The sequence below is a fragment of the Leopardus geoffroyi genome, chromosome D3 (genome assembly GCF_018350155.1).
Source record: "Leopardus geoffroyi isolate Oge1 chromosome D3, O.geoffroyi_Oge1_pat1.0, whole genome shotgun sequence".
Taxonomy (NCBI): domain Eukaryota; kingdom Metazoa; phylum Chordata; class Mammalia; order Carnivora; family Felidae; genus Leopardus; species Leopardus geoffroyi.
In genome coordinates this window covers 56,733,186-56,755,273 of record NC_059339.1, presented here as the reverse complement: position 1 = coordinate 56,755,273, position 22,088 = coordinate 56,733,186, and the positions used below count along the sequence as shown (strand labels likewise).

Sequence of the window (22,088 nt, the reverse complement as noted above, 5' to 3'; positions counted from 1 at the left end):
ACAGTCGGTTAAGCATCCGACTTCAGCCAGGTCACGATCTCGCGGTCCGGGAGTTCGAGCCCCGCGTCAGGCTCTGGGCTGATGGCTCAGAGCCTGGAGCCTGTTTCCGATTCTATGTCTCCCTCTCTCTCTGCCCCTCCCCCGTTCATGCTCTGTCTCTCTCTGTCCCAGAAATAAATAAACGTTGAAAAAAAAAAATATTATAGTACACACTCAGTAAATATTGAATAGTATTTCTAGAGGCACCTTCTTAGATAAAACAAAAAATCAGGAAGCTTTTATATTTGTACTGATATAATGATTATTCAAATGGCCACAGTACTGCAAAGCTCAGAGATAAACTTTAACCCTGAATCTTTTTTTGTTTATTTATTTTGAGAGAGCACACGTGCACGCCTCATGAGTGTTATTCGTGAGTGTTATGTGACTGGGGAGGGGCACAGGAAAGGGGGAGAGAGAGAATCCCAAGCAGACTCTGCACTCTCAGTGCAGAGCCTGATGCGGGGCTTAAACCCACGACCCACAAGATCATGACCTGAGCTGAAATCAAGAGTCTCATGCTTAACCGACTGAACAACCTAAGCACTCTCAACCCTGAATCTTCAACACTGATTCTATGAGTGATTTCCAGCCCACTTGACACGATTATTGGGTGAGCTCAAGCAGGTTAAACCTAAATAATAAGAACCTTTTTATTTCTAAACTTTACATTCATCTAGTCTTCAAAATGACCTCCCTAATGAAATATGAATGCACTAATTAGTACCAGGACTATGCTTGATGGTTACATTTCTGAAATAACTAAACTTGGATTTTAGTACAAACCATTAACTTACGTATATATGAGGCATAAAGTCCAATCAACATAAGTGTGAAACCTACATAGCTGTAAAAGCAAACCCCAAGGTAAGGGAAGTGAAACCCTGAAGTCATTCACTCCCAGCTATCAACTTACCCCAAAGTGGTTTTTCAAATGAATTCATATCCCAAATCCACATGTCCCACATGTCCTGTTGAAAAATAAATTTCCTAAAATCAGATTATTACAGAATAACTCTATCCTCCCCCCTTATTACTTCAGCCATGCTATTCCACTGACTTTAGGTCCTGTTGAAAAATAAATTTCCTAAAATCAGATTATTACAGAATAACTCTATCCTCCCCCCATTATTACTTCAGCCATGCTATTCCACTGACTTTAGGTCCTGTTGAAAAATAAATTTCCTAAAATCAGATTATTACAGAATAACTCTATCCTCCCCCCTTATTACTTCAGCCATGCTATTCCACTGACTTTAGGTCCTGTTGAAAAATAAATTTCCTAAAATCAGATTATTACAGAATAACTCTATCCTCCCCCCTTATTACTTCAGCCATGCTATTCCACTGACTTTAGGTCAGCCGCATCTGAGGGCAAAAACCATGTCTTATTCAGCTACTTCCCCAATGCTGAGCACAGGCACGTAATAGGTATTTCTCCAAACCTTGCACATAGTAGGTATTTAGTTAATGTCTAGTGCATGAGTGAGTCAATGAATAAAATATCACTGAGATCCAACCTCAAGCTCAGTGGGAAGACTATAAAAGAGTCATTCCTCCTCTTAGAAATCTAACAGGATATTAACTTTCCAGGTGGGAAGTCCAAAGACAAATAGCACCTGGAGCAGGTCCTGTTTATTCCTCATCCCACCCCAACCCACCATGTTTTTCACTGCATTAGACTACCAACTGAATTCAACTGGTCATTCTCTGCGAGACTACCTATTCTTGTATTTTCGTTTCATTCAAGCCAGCCATGGCTGTTCTATTCCTCTTGCTGGTGCAAGTGACCAAATCTCAACCAAGAGCACCTGAGAGGAAATCTGTTGGGTGCATTCAGGAAAAGTTATCCTCTCTCAAAGATGTTGAAGGAGAAACTATATTTTTCTACCTTTGGATATTGTGTGTGTAGTATATTTAGAAGTGTATTTATAGGGGCGCCTGGGTGGCGCAGTTGGTTAGGCGTCCGACTTCAGCCAGGTCACGATCTCGCGGTCCGTGAGTTCGAGCCCCGCGTCAGGCTCTGGGCTGATGATGGCTCAGAGCCTGGAGCCTGTTTCTGATTCTGTGTCTCCCTCTCTCTCTGCCCCTCCCCCATTCATGCTCTGTCTCTCTCTCTGTCCCAAAAATGAATAAACGTTGAAAAAAAAAAAAATTAAAAAAAAAAAAAAAAAAAAAAGAAGTGTATTTATAGCAGCCATCTTGACTCATGAGGGAAGCCAACATCAACATGTTTAGGGTGACAAAGTTAAAATATGGAAAGCACATAGGAACCTGACAATATCACAGAGCCACTGAACAGACCAACCCTGAAATCTATGTCTGGACTTACTGTTACCCGAGATGATAAAGCCCTCATTGTTTAACCGGGTACTCTGCTACTACAGTTGAAAGCATCCCAATACACCACGCCGCAACCTACAGTTATTGATTTACACAGGTATGTATGCTATGAAGAAAAAAACAAGATGCGAATCAGTGAAGGGTCCAAATTAAGGAGTCTACTTTTACAGAAGATTGCAAAGAAGCAGAATTTCAGCATAAATTTAATAGCTACAAAACAGAACTTGGTGTATAACATGCCCATCTTAGACACAGCATTAGTTAATCTACCACAGACTCACATATCCCTAATTCATTCAAACTTTAATAAATATCAAATATGTGCAAGGCACATAAGTAGTCTGATGCATATGAATATGAAAAAGGCTCAGTGCCTGTCCTCAATGAGCTTGCAGTTCACGGGGGAGAGAGAACAAGGTAAGTCTGCGTGGCGCTTCACAGTTTATAAAATGCTTTTACATATTTGCAACAGGTCCCACGTCACAAGGGGCTGTAGTGCACAAAGGAGAGAAACTGGTGGGGGAGAATGATGGAGGAACCAGTTTGAGTTAGGAAAGGGAAAAAGGATATTTCAAGGAGACAAAACGGTCTGAGCTAAAATAAGAGAGGCAGGAAAATGCAGGGGATGTCTAGGGGACAGCAAAGAAAAACTGGAAGACATGGCTGAAGGAGTATGTTCAGAACAAGAAAAATCTTGATTAGCAAGCTAAGAAGTTCGAAGAGCAATGTTGACCATAGTGTTCCCATGTTTTTATCCCTTTTATACAAATGCCAAGTCATTACCTCAGAACACTGCAGTTTCAGAAAATGTACACCTTTCCTCCAACCATGAACTCAAGATACTAGGAAATAGAACACGGCCACCATCAACAACGACAAACCCCTCAGATAGTGGGAAGTAGTTTTTGGGAAGGATCCGGCAGGAACTTCCTCCAGGCCAGGGGCTCATCCTATTTTCTGGCTATGAAGTCCCCAAAGTCTCCAAAGGTGTTTGTATTTCTGCCCAAACACCAACCATAGCCCTAGGCTCCATAATCTGCCCTCCTCCCCCAGATTATCATCTCTGTGCAAGTTGTCTTTATTCTCTAATTTCTCAACTCCTCAACCCAGTGTGGTCTGACTTCGCTTCAGTGAAACAGTTTGGTCAAGTTACTCTAGTATTCTAACTACCAAAACAGGTCTCTTTCTCCAAATCATTCATAATATCTAAAACATCTTCTTTTCTTGTCTCCCGGGGTCATTCCTTGTTCTCCTCCTTTTCTGATCATCCTCTGCAGTCTTCTTTACTAGTTCCTCCCACTCTGCCTTGGATCTGTCCCCAGGCTGACTGTCACTCCACACACCCTCCTTGGGAAATTTGCCAAGGGTAAAGATTCACCCCTGGTGTGCCAGTGGGTCCCGTATCTGTGTCTTCTTCCTGGGACTCTCTCATTAGCCTGCAAGCTCCTCCAGCATGATAATTACTTTTTCACACCTGAGCCCTAAAAATCTTATAAAATGTCTGAAGACAACAAAGGAATATGCGATAAAGCATTTCTGCCCCAATGTCATTCTTTATCCTTTTCTAATGTTTTACTTTCCATTCTTTTTTTTTTTCAATATATGAAATTTATTGTCAAATTGGTTTCCATGCAACACCCAGTGCTCATCCCAAAAGGTGCCCTCCTCAATACCCATCACCCACTCCCTCCTCCCTCCCACCCCCCATCAACCCTCAGTTTGTTCTCAGTTTTTAAGAGTCTCTTATGCTTTGGCTCTCTCCCACTCTAACCTCTTTTTTTTTTTTTTTCCTTCCCCTCCCCCATGGGTTTCTGTTAAGTTTCTCAGGATCCACATAAGAGTGAAAACATATGGTATCTGTCTTTCTCTGTATGGCTTCTTTTTTTTTTTTTTTTTTTTTTTCAACGTTTATTTATTTTTTTTTTGGGAGAGAGAGAGACAGAGCATGAACGGGGGAGGGGCAGAGAGAGAGGGAGACACAGAATCGGAAACAGGCTCCAGGCTCTGAGCCATCAGCCCAGAGCCCGACGCGGGGCTCAAACTCACGGACCGCGAGATCGTGACCTGGCTGAAGTCGGACGCTTAACCGACTGTGCCACCCAGGCGCCCCTCTGTATGGCTTATTTCACTTAGCATCACACTCTCCAGTTACATCCACGTTGCTACAAAGGGTCATATTTCGTTCTTCCTCATTGCCCTGTAGTACTCCATTGTGTATATAAACCACAATTTCTTTATCCATTCATCAGTTGATGGACATTTAGGCTCTACTTTCCATTCTAGCACCAAACACTAATTTACAGCAAAATATATATTCATTAATGTATTACTTATGTCACAAACTTCATGAGGGTAGAAATTCTGTTTAATGATTTTACTATAACATCTGGAATAATACCTAGCACATAAGAGTTCAATCATCATTTGTTAAATAAATGAAAAACCAGAAAGCAATACTGTGTAAGAAAAAAGGTAGCTAAAATTAAAGCATTTTAAGGTTGTTATGTTCAGGTACAGGATAAAAATAGGTGATTAATTTTAGACGTTTTAAGATTAAACATTATTGAAAATTTAAAGGCAACAATTAGTAAAGTAAAAACGGAATGTACAACTTAAAAACCAAAGTTGAAAGAAAGAATATCAATCAATTAAAAATAAAACAGGAGGGGCAACTGGGTGGCTGCCGGTTAAGCACCCAATTCTTGATTTTGGCTCAGGTCACGAACTCACGGTTCATGGGATCAAGCCCTGTGTCAGGGATTCTCTCTCTCTCCTCTCTCTGCCCTTACCTTGCATGCACGTGCTCTCTCTCAAAATAAACTATATATATATGTATATATATATATATATGTGTGTATATATATATATATATATACACACTCACGTATACATATACATATATATACATACATATATACATATATAAATGAGCTATCAAGCCATGAAAAGGCATGAAGGAATCTTAAATGTATATTGCCAAGTGAAAGAAACCAATCACGTACTGTATGATCTCAACTATATAACATTCTAGAAAAAGCAAAACTATGGAGACAAAAAAGATCGATGGTTGCAGGGGTGGGGGTTAAGATAGGCAGATCAGAGAGGATTTTTAGGCAGTGAAAATACTGTCTATTGTACATAATGTCCTTATACATTGGTTCAAACCCATACAGTGTATACCACGAAAAGTGAACTCTTAGGGTGGTTATGATATGTCAGTGCAAGTTTATCCTTGGTGAAAACATGTACCACTATGGTGAGTAATGCTGATAACAGGGGAGCTATGAGCATGTGAAGGCAGGAGGCATATGGGAAATCTCTATACCTTCCCCTCAATTTTATTGTAAACCTAAAACCGATCTTAAAAAAGTCTTTAAAAAAAATGAAAGCGTGAAAGACACACAGAAAGGTGAAATAGCTTATACTGGACTAACCTTCCCACAAACAACAATTATAAACTCTGGCCAAAATGTAAAAACCACTATTGAAAAGCACTGGATAGGTTAAATAGGTTATCGGGATTAAGGACTGCACTTGTGATGAGCACCCCGTGTTGTATAGAAGTGTTCAATCACTATATTGTATACGTAACACTAATATTACACTGTATGTTAACTAACTGTAATTCAAATAAAAACATTAAAAAAAAGAAATTAAAGCAATTAGAGAAGCACTGGATAGCAACCAAAAGACAGAAGAGAGAAGCCAATCCTTGAAATAGGAGAACTGAGATTTGCTTTTATATTGCTGCTTGCCTACGGGCAGATACCAGCCTGCATAGCATAGAGTAGGTCAAACTAGAGGAAAGTTGTTGCTCTTGGCAACAACTAATGAAGTCTGGGGCTAGTAGAGCAATTGGAAAGTGAGGAAGATAATCCTAGATATGTTAATATATGTAAACTCCGCCACAATCTTTAGCTGAGCCCTGAACACACAACACAGGAGACTCCAGAGGTCTCCCAAAAGAGCAACAGCTAAAATGGATGAAAGAACTGAGCAAGATATCAGGTGTACTGCCCAATGCAGGAGAAACAGAGTTTGGAATTTAAGTCCAGCCAGCCTGCTAGAACAAGAAAGAATCAACACTCTTTAGGAAAAAACAGAATTATACATCACAAAAACACATTTAAAACATTCTGTATCCCAAGCAGGCTCCACACCATCAGCACAGAGCCCAACACAGGGCTCAATCTCACGAACCCAGAGATCATGACCTGAGCAGAAGAGTCAAGACGCTTAACCGACTGAGTCATCGAGGTGCCCCAAAACGTATTTCTTAAATAATTAGACTTAGAAGTAAAAAAATATTCTTTGATCCATGAGCTAAAAACGGATGTTGTGATCGCAGACATGAAAACAACATTAATCTCATTGTACATCTCCATCAGAGCTCTTGGGTGACCAGGCACATTGTCAATGAGCAGTAATATTTTGAAAGGTTTTTTTTCCTGAGCAGTAGGTCTCAGCAGTGGGCTTAAAATATTCAGTAAACCATGCTGTAAACAGATGTGCTGTCATCCAAGCTTTGTTGTTCCATTTCTAGAGCGCAGGCAGATTCAGCATAATTCCTAACGGCCCTAGAATTTTCAGAATGGTCAACAAACACTGGTTTCAACTTAAAGTCACTGGCTGTGTTAGCCCCCAATAAGGTAGTCAGGCTGTCCTTTGAAGCTTTGAAACCAGGCACTGACTTCTCTCTAGCTATAAAATTCCTAGATGGCATTCTCATTCAATAGAAGGCTGTCTCATCTACACTGAAAATCGGTTGTTTGGTGTGGCCACCTTCATTAGCTTCGCTACATCTTCTGGATCAACTGCTGCAGCTTCTACACCAGTACCTGCTGCTTCACCTTGTACTTTTGTAGAGACGGCTTATTTCCTTAAACCTCATGAACCTCTGCCAGCCTCAAACTTTTCTTCTGCAGCTTCCTCACCTCTCTCAGCCTTCACAGAACTGAAGAGTTAGGGTCTTGCTCTGGATTAGGCTCTGACTTAAGGGAATGTTGTGGCTGGCTTGACATAATATTCATACCACTAAAACTTCCTCTGTATCAGCAATAAGGGTGTTTGGCTTTCTTCTCATTCTCCACTGGAGTTGCACTTTTAATTTCCTTCAAGGACTCTGCCTTTGCATTCACAACTTGGCTGTTTGGTGGAATACACCTAGCTTTCAGCCTATCTCAGTTTTCAACATGTTTTCCTCACTAAGCTTAATCATTTCTAGCTTTTGATTTAAAGTAAGAGACAGGTGACGCTTCCTTTTACTTGAACACTGAGAGGCCACTGTAGGGTTAAAATTGTCCTAACTTCATTTCTTTTGTGTCTTGGTGAATAGGGAGGCCTGCAGAAAGGGAGAGAGGTGAAGCAGTCAGAACACACACAGCATTTACCAACTAAGTTCACTGTCTTCCATGAGTACAGTCTATGGCACCCCGGAACAATTATGATAGTAACATCAAAGCTCACTGATTCAAGGTCACCATAACAAACATAATAATATAACAAAAAAATTTGAAATACTTTAAGAATTACCAAAATATGACCCAGAGACACAAAGTGAACAGATGCCATTGGAAAATGGTGCCAATACACTTGTTCAACACAGGGCTGCCACAGACCTTCAGTGTGTAAAACACAGCACCTGCAAAGTGCAATAAAATGAGGTATGCTTGTAAAGGATCAGTCAATTTAAAGATACATCAAAAAGCAAGTATCTGGGGTACGTGGATGGCTCAGTTGGTGAAGTATCTGACTCCTGATCAGTTCATGATCTCACTGTTTGTGGGATCGGGCCCCACACTGGGCTCTGCACTGACAACAAAGAGCCTGCTTAGGATTCTCCCCCCCACCCCCTCTCTCTCTCTCTGCCACTCCACTGCCCAGTCTCTCTCTAAAAAACAACGAAAAAAAGCAAGTATCCAATCTGATCCAATCTGAAGATCTGAGAGGAAAGAACAATCTTTTAATGAACAGAGCTTCAGTGAGTTATGGTACAATATCATAGAGTTTAGTATATATTAAATCAGAGTCGCAAAAGGAGATTATACAAAAATCCTATAGAAAATTATACAGAAAAGTATATGCAAAAATAACAGCCGAAAATGTGCACAATTTGGAGAAAACATAAAATTTTAAATCTAAGTCCAGTGAACCCTAAGCAAGATAAATACAAGGAAAATCCCAACTACAGCACATCATATTCAAAGTGCTGAACACTAGGGGCACCTGGGTGGTTTCGTGGGTTCAAGCCCCGAGTCGGGCTCTGTACTGACAGCGCAGAGCCTGCCTGGGATTCTCTCTCTCCCTCTTTCCCTCTCTCTCTGCTTCTCCCTCACTCATGCTCTCTCTTTTTCTCTCAAAATAAGTGAATACACTTAAAAAAAACAAAAACAACCTTATAATAATAAAAAAAAAAAAAAAAAGTGCTGAACACTAAAGATACAGAGAAAATCCTGAAAGCAGCCAGAGGAAAAAGACATATTATATACAGAGGAAAAAATAACAGTTGACTTCTCATTACACAAAACAATTTTCAGGTAAAGAGAAGCCAAAACAACTCGTCTCTTGCAGACCTGCACTACATGCAATGATATAAAGGAAGTTCTTCAGGCAGAAGGGAAGTGACACCAGATCTGTAAGTATGAAGATGTAATATATGCAAAAATTAGAGCAAACAATAGAGGTGGGAGTAAGTGGAACTACATAGTTGCAAGGGACTTACATTTTACGTGAAACAGTACAACCTAGTACCCATTCATGGTATTTAAAACAAACAAAAGAAATCCCAGGAGACTGAAATGAAGAATAAACTTTGTTAACCTGATAAAGGATATCTGCCCCAAATCTACAGTAAACAAAACAGTTACTGGTAAAGTCCTGGAAACATTCTCTTTAAAGTTAGTAAAAGGATAAAAATGTCTTCTATCACTTCTTCCTCTCAACGACATACTAGAAGTCATACCCAGAAGAGTAAAACAAGAATATGAAACAAAAGATTTAAGAATTGGAAAGCAGAAGAAAAAAACAGAGACAGAGAGAGAGAGAGAGAAATGATAGAGAAATCCAAGCAAATAAAGACATTTAGAACTAATGAGAATTTTGGCAAGCCTGCTGGATACAAGTTCAACATGCAAAATTCAATAAACTCTTTTTGCCGATAATAACTAGAAAATTGCTTAGAAAGTCTCTAAAAAATAAAAATAGCATGCTCAAATATGGATGGTTTATTAAAGAAATAAATCCTCTCAATATTAATCTATACATTTAATACAGTACCAATCAAAATCTCAATACAATTTTTTTTTTATATATAGAACTTTAAAAGCAGGGTAAAATCACACGGGAGAGCAAAGCCATGGAAGCAAATAAAAGTTTGAACAGGATGAGAGAACTCTACCATATATCAAGCTGCAGTAATTAAGTCAGTGTGATACATGGGCAGAGACAGATTAAAGGACCATAGAAGAGAATGAAGAGTACAGAATCAGACCCAAATGATCATACAAACTTGATACACGACAGGTGTCACTATACACCGGTGTGAAAAAGATAGACTGTTTAATAAATGTTCATCCACGTGTAAAAATAAAACTCCCACCTCACATCATTAAAAAAAAACCCTAATTCTAGGTGAATTAAAGATTTGAGGATATACAGTTCTAAAATTTTTAAATAAAATATAAGCAAGCATCTTTGTATCTTTGGGTATGAAGAATTTCTTAAACAATCCCCAAAAGCACAAACCATAAAAGGAAAAAGTGAGTAATTTCTACTACATGAAAATTAATTTTTAAAATATAACCAAAGATATCATCATAGACAGTTAAATGATAAGCCAAAGACTAGGGGGGAAATATCCACAAGAGAAATTATAAGAAAAGATTAATATCAGAATGTATTAATAATTTCTCCAGGGCACCTGGGTGGCTCAGTCAGTTAAGAGTCCAACTCTTGGTTTAGGCTCAGATCATGATCTCATTAATTCAGGAGACAGAGCCCCATGTGGGCTCTCTGCTGACAGCATGGAGCCTGCTTGGGATTCATTCATTCATTCATTCATTCATTCGTTCTCTCTCTCTCTCTCTCTCTCTCTCTCAAATAAATAAACAGGGGCACCTGGGTGGTTCAATTGCTTAAGCGTCCAACTCTTGATCTCAGCTCGGGTCATGATCTCACAGTTCATGTGATCAAGCCCCACATTGGGCTCTGTGCTGATAGCATGGAGCCTGCTCGGGATTCTCTCTCCCCCCCGCCCTCAAAATAAATACACTTAAAAAAAAATTTTTTTAATACATAAAAATAAATAAACTTAAAAAAAAAACCCTTCAACTTAAAACAAGCAACAAGGTGGAATGAAAATTGCCATGGCAATGGGTAAATCACAGGCAAGGAACCATAAAAAGCCAATGAACATGAAAATATGCTCAACTTCAATAGTATTCAGAGAAATGAATGTGACCTCATCAAACTGGCAAAACACAAATGTTAATAAGGAATAAATGGGACACTCATACAATGTTGTTCCAAGTGTAATTTGGCACAGCCACTTTGGAGAGCAGTCTGGCATTATCCAGAATACCTGAAGAAAACACTACCCCATTATTCAGTAATTCCACTTCAGGTATATACCCGGGAGAAACTCTCTCTCACATACTTACAAGGAAACATGAACAAAGACTACAGCATGGTTTATAAGCAGGGGGGGGAGGTAACAACCTAGATGGAAAATGAATAAACTGTGACAGAATAATATACAGCAATTAAAATTAAACTAGAACCATGTGCATCAATATTGGTAAACACTGTTGAATAAAAAAAGCAATGTATGTATAGTATGTTCCATTTATACACAGTTTTAAAGCATATTAAAATAAAACATCCCATGGACACAAACATATATTGTAAAAACAGCATAACATGCAGGAATACAATATGCCAAATTCACATTATGGGTATTTCTGAGGAGGGAAGGGCTTCAATAATACTGGAACTTTTTTTATACAAAAGATCTAAATTGTGGCAGACTGCTAGTTTCTCACCAAATACCAATTTTCTTCCTCCGTCTTCTACATCAAACTGCTGTATTAATAACTGGCAATTTACCTCTCTTGGCCTGCCAGCAAGCTGAAGGTAGCCAACAAGATAAAATCAGCAATCACTGGGTGGGACTATGGGAAAGATACTGAAAGGATGAGGACTTCACAGGGACAGGGACCCTTTGCCCTTACTCCTTCATTTATTCTCCTGCCTGGAATAGGGACGTGAAGGATGGAGCCGCAACTGTGAGATGATGACCTTGAGAAAAAAAGAAAGCTATGAGGTAAGGACTGGAAAGCAGAAGTGAGATGTCCGGTCCTTGAACCAAACAACTGCCACAGCCAGAGAGGAAAAAAGTCCCTTTTAAAGCACCTTTTCCAGGGGGAAGAAAGGTTGCAGGGATCTTTTAAATGCAACCAAACCTACGGCTAGGCTAACTGACACAGAAGAAAACAGGGGGAAAGTGTGAAGATAAGGCAGATTGTGCTACTGTACTTTTCTCTGTTTTTAATTTTTTATTAAAAAAATCTTTTATCCCTCAGATTTGAAACAGAGATTCTCAAATGTTAACCACAGACAACTGCTGGCCCACAGACCAAGAAAAACTACAAAGGCAACACGTATACTTTATGAGGTGGCCAACCAGAGTGGATAAAGAATTCGACAGACACGGGCCAACCACACTTGGAGAGTGCAGACCGCTACTATGCTATTGCCACCAGCACTGCTACCGCCAGTTTGGATAACAAAACAATCCCACAGTCTCTTGGCTCGGGCTAGGGATGAGAAACACCAAAAACAATTTGCAGACTAAATGGAAAGCTCTGTTGTCATTCCCTTTTCCCTATTTTTCCTTCTCCATGCATTCCCCAGAGCTGGTGCCACAGTTTTCTGCTTCCACAACTGGATCATCTGAGAAGCAAAAATATCACAGGACAACGGTACCTTCAGATAAAATTTAGCTGTCTCTTACAACTGCAAACAGGAAGGTTCTTTTCAGAACTACTTCATCCAAAACACTGTGTGACGTTACTAACTTAAGTGACCTTTTCAGATCTAAAAGTTTTTTAAATTTGTTCAACAGACCAGACGAAAACACAAGTTTGGAATGAAGGTAGATTTTAGATTTTGGTGCAAGATAATGGTCTGAAATATTTAGGTAACCACGTGAAAAAGAACAAAAGAAAACAACAACAAAGTCCTTGTGTACTTATTGGCCTGTTACAGAAAGACGATAATCTAAGTGGTCATGACTTACCACAAGTACCACACAATGCAAAACATACCCTTCATCTTCTTTCCTTACCTAGTCAGCAATTTGGTACATTCGTTTTTGCGTGGGTTTTTTTTTTCCTAATTTGATTTCTCACTTATTTGGTTTCTCTCTAATGCCACTTAAATTTGTTTCTTAGCTTATAACGTTAGTGGTTGTTCTGCATTCTCTGCTGCTGATTTTATTCAACTTTCTGGCCCCCTGCCTTGTGCTTCTGTGAATAGCTATTCCCCACCTCACTCCCTCAATGTGGTTTTCCCCCAGTCTCAGATGGCTTCTGCACTGACACTAGCTGAGATCCATACTAGGCCTTAGCATCCCAAGTGCCTTTTCTTGGAATTTTTTTCAGTCCTTTGGGGGCAGATAATAGGATTTGCTTCCTGATCTCAGAACCAAGAAACAAAACAAAACAAGACAACAACCTCTGAGATCAGTATGTTTGCATTTAAAAATGTAGTAGAAAGTTAACAGGAAAATTACTGGAAAAAAAAATCCCTGAAAGAATCCTGCTATATTCACATCAATAGCTCAAAACGCTTCTTCTGCATTATTTTTTTCAGTTCCACTGAATTCTCCCAATTCTGCTAAAACCTCTGAACACTAGGGTTCTCTTTGCTTCCTACTTAACACTCAACAGTTGCACATGTTTTTATCACTAATAAAAATGTAACTAGGATAGGTTTTTTTTGCAGATGACATTTCTCTACTTTAGCTTTAGAGAATTTAAGAATTAAGTTCACACATGACCAGGGTTTTTCAAACATACCTACTATGTTCCAGCCTGGATTTAGCTTCCTTAACTATAAATTCAAAAATAATTAAAATAGTTAAGATACATTTAAACATTATCAAAGAGCATATACTTTTTATTTTTTTATTTAAAAATTTTTTTAACTTTTATTCAGTTTTTTTTTTATTTTTTTTTAAACGTTTATTTATTTTCGAGACAGAGAGAGACAGAGCATCAACAGGGGAGGAGCAGAGAGAGAGGGAGACACAGAATCTGAAACAGGCTCCAGGCTCTGAGCTGTCAGCACAGAGCCCGACGCGGGGCTCGAACTCACGGACCATGAGACCATGACCTGAGCTGAAGTCGGCCGCTTAACCGACCAAGCCACCCAGGCGCCCAACTTTTATTCAGTTTTAAGAGACAGAGAGAGACAGAGCGTGAACGGGGGAGGGGCAGAGAGAAAGGGAGACAGAATCTGAAGCAGGCTCCAGGCTCCCAGCTGTCAGCTCAGAGCCCAACGTGGGGCTCAAACTCACGAATGGTGAGATCACGACCTGAGCCGAAGTCAGATGCTTAACCAAATGAGCCACCCTGGCGCCTCGAGAGCATATACTTTTTAATGAATATAAAATAATTTTACAGCTTTAATGAGAAGTCCTAACACCACTGCAGAGAACAGTTAAATTTAACTATAACTTTCAGTTTTGCATTTTGCTGTGCTGTTAACTGTAGTACTGCCCTATATACATGAAGTGCTTGATTACCAAAAAAAGAACAGCAAAGTAGTCTTAAAGGAGAAGATGAAAGAGTTACCTGATATAGCAAAGTTTATGGTTTTATGATAAAGAACCTTAATCTGGAGGGAGAGTTATTTTAAAAAGAGCAAAGGAGAAGGAGAGAGAAATAATAAAAATTAGGTATTGTTTTATTTCCCCACAGAAGAGTTTTTTCACAAAGACCAATCGTAACGTGTGGATTTGTTTGACTTTCGACTCTACAAACCAACTCAGACATTTTAAAGACCACTGGGGAAATCTGACTGGGTATTAGATGACATTAGGGAATTAATGTTAGCTTTATCAGGAGTAACAATAGCAATAAGGCTAGATTTGAGAACATTCTCATTAAAGATCCATACTGAAGAATGTTACAGGTAAAATGACATGATGTCTTGAATTACTTTAAAATACTTGGGCTTGGGGGTCAGGAGTAGCAGGGATTGAGAAGTAAAGCACATGTGGCAAATCTTAACCTTAGTTGAATATGGAGGATGGATACAGGTTTAAGGAGATTCATTTTACTATTTCTTTTATATATTTAGAATTTTTTGAAATACAAAAAAAAAATAACTTTTAAGCTTGTTCTAGATAGCTCAAAGCTAAGTCGGAATTACGAATGGATTTAACATTCCACTGTGGCAGGCCAAATACTGCAAACATTAGCATTTTGTGAACAAAATCAAGGCATGAATACACTCATTCACTTAACTTCAATTTAATAATGCACACTTACTATATGCCACACATTTTATTAGACCCTGGGAGAGCAAAGAGTTAGACAATGTCACTGTCCTTAGGGAGGACACAGTCACCATGAATACCTGTGATAAAGGATTCCAGGTGGTCAGACAGAAGGCACAGAGAATAGCAGCCACAGACAAAAGACTGAGCGGAAAACTGTCAGACTGCCTGCGATGTGCCATGTACATTACATCCATGTATCCCTGCTACTCTCAAATAGAAGAGAGTTCTATACTAATAGAACTCATTAGTTCTGTCTGTCTTCATGCAAGACTCCACCTCAGGATAAAAGAATCTATGGGTAGAGGGTTCCTCTATAGATGACTGTGCATGAGAAAATTTTAGACTAACAACAAACCTTTCAAGTGGGTTTATCTTCATGTTTCAGCTGAGGAAGCTCAAGAGTCATGTTTTAGGAGTAAGCAGAACATCCACATTTAGAGAACCGGAAAGTCTAAGAGGTCAAAGAAGAATCTGGAGAGTGACACATAAAACCAAAAAAGAACCAAGTTCTCAGAAAGGAGTTCTCCACAAGACGAAATGCTACAGAGGAAGGTTAAGTGACACTGGAAGCTGTTTTTGTCAATATTTAGCAAGCTGCAGGGAGTTTGGTGATTTAAACAGGACACTAAAAAACACCAGAGGGTCTCCTAAACTGTGCTAAGTAAAAGAAATGAAACACTACTCAAACCTTACTACTAATCCCATTAGCCATATGTAGTGGAAGGCTACGGATAAAAAAAAAAAAAATCTACAGTTCCTAAAGCTAGAAAGACTACTCCTTCCTTTAATGGGGGTAGAGAAGTCAAAGAAGGAGAATGAAAGCACAGAAGGCTACTGCACTTACTGAGAGCTAAGCACTCTCAGAGGCACTATGTTATATAAGCCTCCCACTGAGCAGTGAGCTAGGTACTGTTATGCTCTTCACCTTACAGATAAGAAAACAGACACTTTAAAAGGTTGGGTAATTTGGCCAAAGTCACACAGAATTTCTAAAGACCGGAATTCAAAATCAGCCAAGTCCCAGTAATCATGATAAAACCCATAAATCTGTAGCCTTTATCATCTACCTCCAGAGTTTACAGAAATGGAATCATAATAGAATACAGTCTTTTGCTACCTTTTTACTCCAACACGTTTTTATGATTTGTCCACATTGCTGTATTAATAGCTGACTAACTTTTCTTTGGTGCCATAGAGCAGAGGATTGGCAAATTGCTATTTTTATAAACAAAATTTTATGTGAACACAACCACACCCATTCTATTTCTTTATGAATGGTTTATGGATGCTTTTGCACTATAACACCAAAGCTGAGGACCTGCAACAAAGACTGTATGGACTGCAAAGCCTAAAATATTTACTATCTGGAGCTTTACAGTTTGTTGACTTCTGCCACAGAGCACTGCAGTGGCATACCTGATATTGTCCAAGTTTTATATTCGATATAGTTTTCCTGTGCATTTCCTGGTTGACAAATATTTAATGCCTAACATTTTTCTTCTATGAAATGGCTTTTCTTTTCCATTGTCCATTTACCTTTCTCATTGTCACATATGTGTGTGGATATATATACATACGTGTGTATATCACTGTGATAAAAATTTGTCAATTGTATGTATTAGAAATCTCTTCAAAAAATATCTTCTACTTCTGTACTTGTGACTCGTCTCTACATTCTGTTGTAAAGAAGAAATAAAAGATCGTAATTTTAATACAGCCACATTTATTAACCTTTTCCTGCAACTGTTTTGCTTTTAGCATCTTCTTAAGAAAGTCTGAGGTCATAAAATTCTCTAATATTTTATTCTGAAAGCTTACGCTTATCATTTCACAATTACATTTTTAATCCATCTGGAATTAGTTTTTTTTAATATGGTGTGAGGTTGAAATCTTTTTTCCCCCAATGTGGATAAATAATACCAACACCACTTACAGAGTATTCCATTTCCTTATTTGATTTGTAACACTAGCTCCGTTATGTATCAGATTTCCAAGTATGTACAGTTCTGTATTTCACCTCAATTTTCCTCCATTCCCTAGTGTCTATCCTTGCCCTATTACTACATGGTCTCAATTACTATAGTTTCACAGTAGTCTTAAAATCTAGCAAGACAAGTGGTCTTCAGAAAATATCTTGGCTATTCCTGGTAGTTTGCTTTTCCAAATAAATTTTAGAATTAATTTGTCAAGTCCCACAAAAACAAATAAAGCCATACCCTGCAGGGTTTTTATTGAAATAGCAATGAATTTATACATTAATGACAGATTGATTGATATGTTTACAACACATAGTTTTTCTCCCTATGAACATAGCTGGCCCCCAAATTTATTTAGGTCTTCTAATGTAACTTTTATAACTTTCTATATAACTTGTCACCTCTTTTTATATTTATTCCTAGGTAGCTTTTTTTTTTTTTTTTTTTTTAACTGCGGTCAAGTCTCCCTTTTTTTTTATTGTGGCTTGGATTTTTGTTTTTGTTTTTTTGCTCCATTCAAGCAGTAGGATCTCCAAGTCCAAACCCAGTGAGAGTGGACTTGCAGTTACCATTTCTCAAGGAAGACTCCCCTCTCCGATGAAAGACAGGCTGAGACAAGTAACCCTCCTTCCCCTACTCCTACTTGCCCCACCCCTCACTGTGGGACAAGTGTCTAATTTTTTTTCCAAGTTACCCACCAACACCTTTCATGGAGTTTCAGCTTTATACACAGACTGTGCATCTTCTCATCTTGCTTGATCCCTACACTCTACCTAGTACCCCATTGTCACCCTGCAAAATTCAAAGCTCTAGGCTTCCAGGGATCGACAGATACCAGAAGCCCCAGCATAGCAGCCAATGTCAACATTAGTCTACCTCTCTGGATTCAAGATTTCTTGTTTTTGACCACTGAGGCGTTTCCTTACCTGTTTGTCAGCTCAACTATGCATTTTAAAAACTATTTTGAATATGTGGTCCAGTATTTTTAATCTTATACAAAGGGAAACTTTTTTAAAAAAAATCTGTAGTCTGCCACATTTCCAGAAACTGAAGCCTCTAAATATTTGAATAGTCTGCTACCTGAGTATTTTTCCCTAGAAGAAATGTATCTCTACTTCTAAAAGCCAAAGGAAAAATAATTCATTCAATTAACAAATATCTGCCAAACACTGTCCTACGCACTTGGCTTATATCAGTAAACTAAACAAAGATTAATGCATTCAAAAACTCTATGTGGAAGGAGAGGTGCACAGACAGCAAACAAAAAAAATAAGTAAAACCGACCTGTATCACAGAAGGCAGTAAGAGCAATGGTAAGAAAGAAGAAATTGGTCAGGTAGAAGGATCAAAGGTAAGGCACCTAGTATTTCCACACAAGATTATACCAATTATTTTTTTAAACAAAATCATAAGAAACTATGAGTTTTCTTCTCTTGGTGTGAAGTAGGATGGCAAGCAATCTATAGACCTGTTAATATTATATGACTCCACACACCTCAATGAAATAGGAACACATTTTAATATCAATAATTGGAGATGATGCTCAAAAAGTTATGACACTACCTATTCAAAAACTAAAACTCAAATAAATGGAATTTAAAAATAAATTTATGAGGGTGCCTGGCTAGCTGAGTCAGAAGAACATACGACTTTTTTTTTTTTTTTTTTTTTTTTTTTAAGTAGGCTTCATGCCCAGTGGAGGGCTTGAACTCACAACCTTGAGACCAAGAGTCGCATGTTCTACCAGGTGCCCTAAGTATGCGACTCGTGATCTCAGGGTGGTAGGTTCGATCCCCACAATGGGTGTAGAGATTACTTGAACTTTTAAAAAAATGTTAGAAAAATAAAAATAAACTTATGATTGGGATCAAAGTAGGCACTTAAATATTTACTGAAAAAAAGGTTAAATGTGCACTATCTTTTATATTTCTAAAGATATTTAGAATTTAATCACCACTATTGGGCGGTTCTTACGAATGCTGAATCTAATCTAGAAGGCAATTAGCCCCATTATATTTCATTCTATCTTTTATGGAGCTCTACTACCCTATTTATAACTACTTAAAACAGGATTTTCTCTTTTCATAAGAAGAATCATGTATGAAGTTGAGTTATTAAATCATGCCTTAAAATATTTAGCTCCAAATCCAAGACCGTACTTTTAAGTCCTATAATTATTGTCATTGCTCTTCTCTGTATTACTCAATTTTTCCTTCCGTGTCTTATAAGGTAGACAATAAAGCTAGAGCTTATATTACAAACACTGTGTCATAATTATATACAACAATCTTTTTTAATGATGCAGGTAATAAATAATGTAATAATATAATGAATGAATGTTCCAGCACAGCCACTTTATGTTATATGTCAAAGAAGACTCCCTAAGGACAGAACCTATAAAACTTAAAGACAAGATTTACATGCAACAGCAGAAGCTTTATAGGAATCTTGTGACCCTTTGTCAAGACAAAAAATTAGAAATGGTTCCATGTAACAAACAGACTGTCTTGAGAATGCTGCCTGAGACAGACAATAGTAACATACTAAAATCAGCTAGAGGTAACAATGCTTCAGCACCGTCCAACCTCCTGTCCTCTGCTAGCTACTTTCTACTCCGTTTTCCAGACAGTGAGAATTCTTCCTCTATTTGGCAACTAGAATTAGACTTCCTCTAGCTCCTTACTTTCATCTTGGTTATGTACTGGGCCTTGACTATATTTTATTTTACATACTCTCAGACATGAAAGACAGAAAATTGTCTAAAAAACCTGAGTTAGATGATGTCTGATGACATAAATACTTCTACAAGGTTGCTGCAAATTTCAGTTAAATTTTCTTACAAAGCTGGAAAAGTAAACCTCTGAAACAAAATTAAGTCTCTGGTTGCAATTAAATCTTTTTATTTATTTGAGAGAGAGAATGAGAGAGTGAGAGAGCGAGAGAGTGGGGGAGGAGCAGAGAGAGAGGGAGAAAGAGAATCCCAAGAAGGCTTTTGTTTTTTTGGCCGCAGAGCCCGAAGCAGGGCTCAATCTCACAAACCTTGAGCTCATGATCTAAGTCAAGTTCAAGAGTCAGAGGCTTACCTGGGAGCCTGGGTGGCTCAGTCCGTTAAGCGCCTGACTTCAGCTCAGGTCATGATCTCACAGCTCATGAGTTTGAGCCCTGCGTTGGGCTCTGTGCTGACGGCTCAGAGCCTGAAGCCTGCTTTGGATTCTGTGTCTCCGTCTCTCTCTCTGCCCTTCCCTTGCTTGCGCTCTGTCTCTCTCTCAAAAATAAATAAACATTAAAAAATAAAAAAAATAAAATAAAAAAAAAAGTCAAAGGCTTACCCAATTGAGCCACCCAGGCGCCTTGCAATTACATCTTTTCATTTATCTTTTTTAACTGTGTTTGTTCTTGTTTGTTTTTGAGACAGCACAAGCGGGGGAGGGGCTGAGAGGGAGGGCAATAGGGAATCTCCAGCAGGCTCAGCGCTGGCTAGCAGCAGGACTAGACCTCATGAACCATGAGGTCATGTCCTGAGCTGAAATCAAGAGTTGGATGCTAAACTGACCGAGTCATCCAGGCACCCCAATTAAATCTTTTTATGAAAACAAACCAATGATAACACACTTAAAGGAAAATGGCCTCGATAGCATATTAATACAAGTATTCCGATGCCTGCTATGATATAAAGAGCCATGAAAGAAGTCACTGACGGCTACGCTATGGTAGAGTGCAAAATCTGCACAGCATGCTCACCTGCCTCACTCTCTCACACACAGTATTCTCATGCTGGAGGCATCAAACCCATGGTCAATTCAGCAGCAAGGCCAAGGAAATGAGAAAGGAAAAGCAGGGCCCCAGGGACCTCCTCCTCCTTAACCTCCAATACATATGTACCTTTATGTGTTTTATACACTGGAGCTTGGTAGAAGATATCTGAAAATGTACTCCTGCCACTAAAAAGATTCAAAACCATCCACCTGTCGCAGCAGGAACCAACACCAGGGTCCTCAACATCCTTTTAAGGAGTCTGCAAGGTCGAAACTATTTGTAAACCAAGTTATTATTTGTCTGTTTCCTCTTGTGCTGTCATGAGTAGTTGAGTTCCAGAGGATACACGACATGTGATATCACAACAGAAGGAACGCAAAAGAAGATGCAAGAATCTAGCTATGAGAAGCCAGACATCAATGAGATTTACACAAATATAAAACAAGGACACATTCCTCACTAATTTTGTTTTGAAAGCAGTTATTTTCATAAAAATGTATTTATGTTAACAGGTAATGGGCTTATTATTTTAAATGAATTAATGTTTTTTGAAGTGTCTAGGTTTTTATCTTTAATATCATAAATATTAATAGACATAACCCACAAAATTTTGTTTTGAGGTCTTCAATACAACAAAATTCATAGTAAAAAAAATCCAAACCTACATTTGCTCCACAAACATTTGTTAAATACCAGCTTTATGCTAGGTTCTAGGTGCTGAGGACACAGCAATCAACAGGACAGACCAGGTTCCTGCTCTCATTGAATGTAATGATGTCTTGGAATATAGACAATAAGCAAAAATAAACCAAAAGTGTCAGCTAATAAGGAATGCTTTATAAATAAAGAGGAAGGAGCATGTTGGTAGGTGACTAGGCAGGTCCTTTACACTGGGTGATCAGGAGAGGCTTCTCTGAGACAGCGTCATGGAGGAGGAGGAGACTGGAAAGAAGGGCCAGCAGCCAGCCAGAACAGCATCTCAAGCAGAGCCTTTGGGATTCTGCCCACCATACCCCGACCACACTTCAGTTCTGCTCTGCACCTTCTTCAGGTGCCCTGCCCTTCAGTCACATCCAACAACTCCTAGTTCCCCAAATAAGCCCTGCTGCCTCTCGCTTCCATGTCTCCACACGTGCTGTTCCCACTGTTTCATATGGCCTCTGCTTGTCCTCACTTGTTAAACTCACACAAGATTCGGGCCAAAGGTCCATGAAGGCAGAGCTCTCATATTCCCTGGACCTACGGCTGTGCCTGCTGACGCACTGCTGGGACTCAAAAGAATGGGTTCTCACCTCCGCAGACTTCCCCCTCTGTACCACCTGTACTGATGTCATCTGTTGTATTTTTGCATGCCAAGTCCACCCATTTGATGGTGAGTCCTTGAAGGCACTTCTGAATGCAGCATCGAGCAC

General features: G+C 38.9%; 1 protein-coding gene across 3 annotated transcripts in view; it reads right to left on the bottom strand.

Annotated features, from left to right (window-relative positions):
• The window catches only part of GALNT1 (polypeptide N-acetylgalactosaminyltransferase 1), a 129,272-nt gene that overhangs the window by 79,049 nt on the left and 28,135 nt on the right, over positions 1 to 22,088 (bottom strand). For 2 of the 3 annotated variants that reach the window (XM_045459136.1, XM_045459139.1), the window contains one exon: positions 956 to 1,010. The exons of the other annotated variant lie outside the window; for it this stretch is intronic. The gene's annotated coding sequence lies outside the window, so the exon portion shown is untranslated. Of the gene's footprint in view, positions 1 to 955; positions 1,011 to 22,088 lie in introns of those variants that run through there. 3 annotated transcript variants of the gene reach the window in all.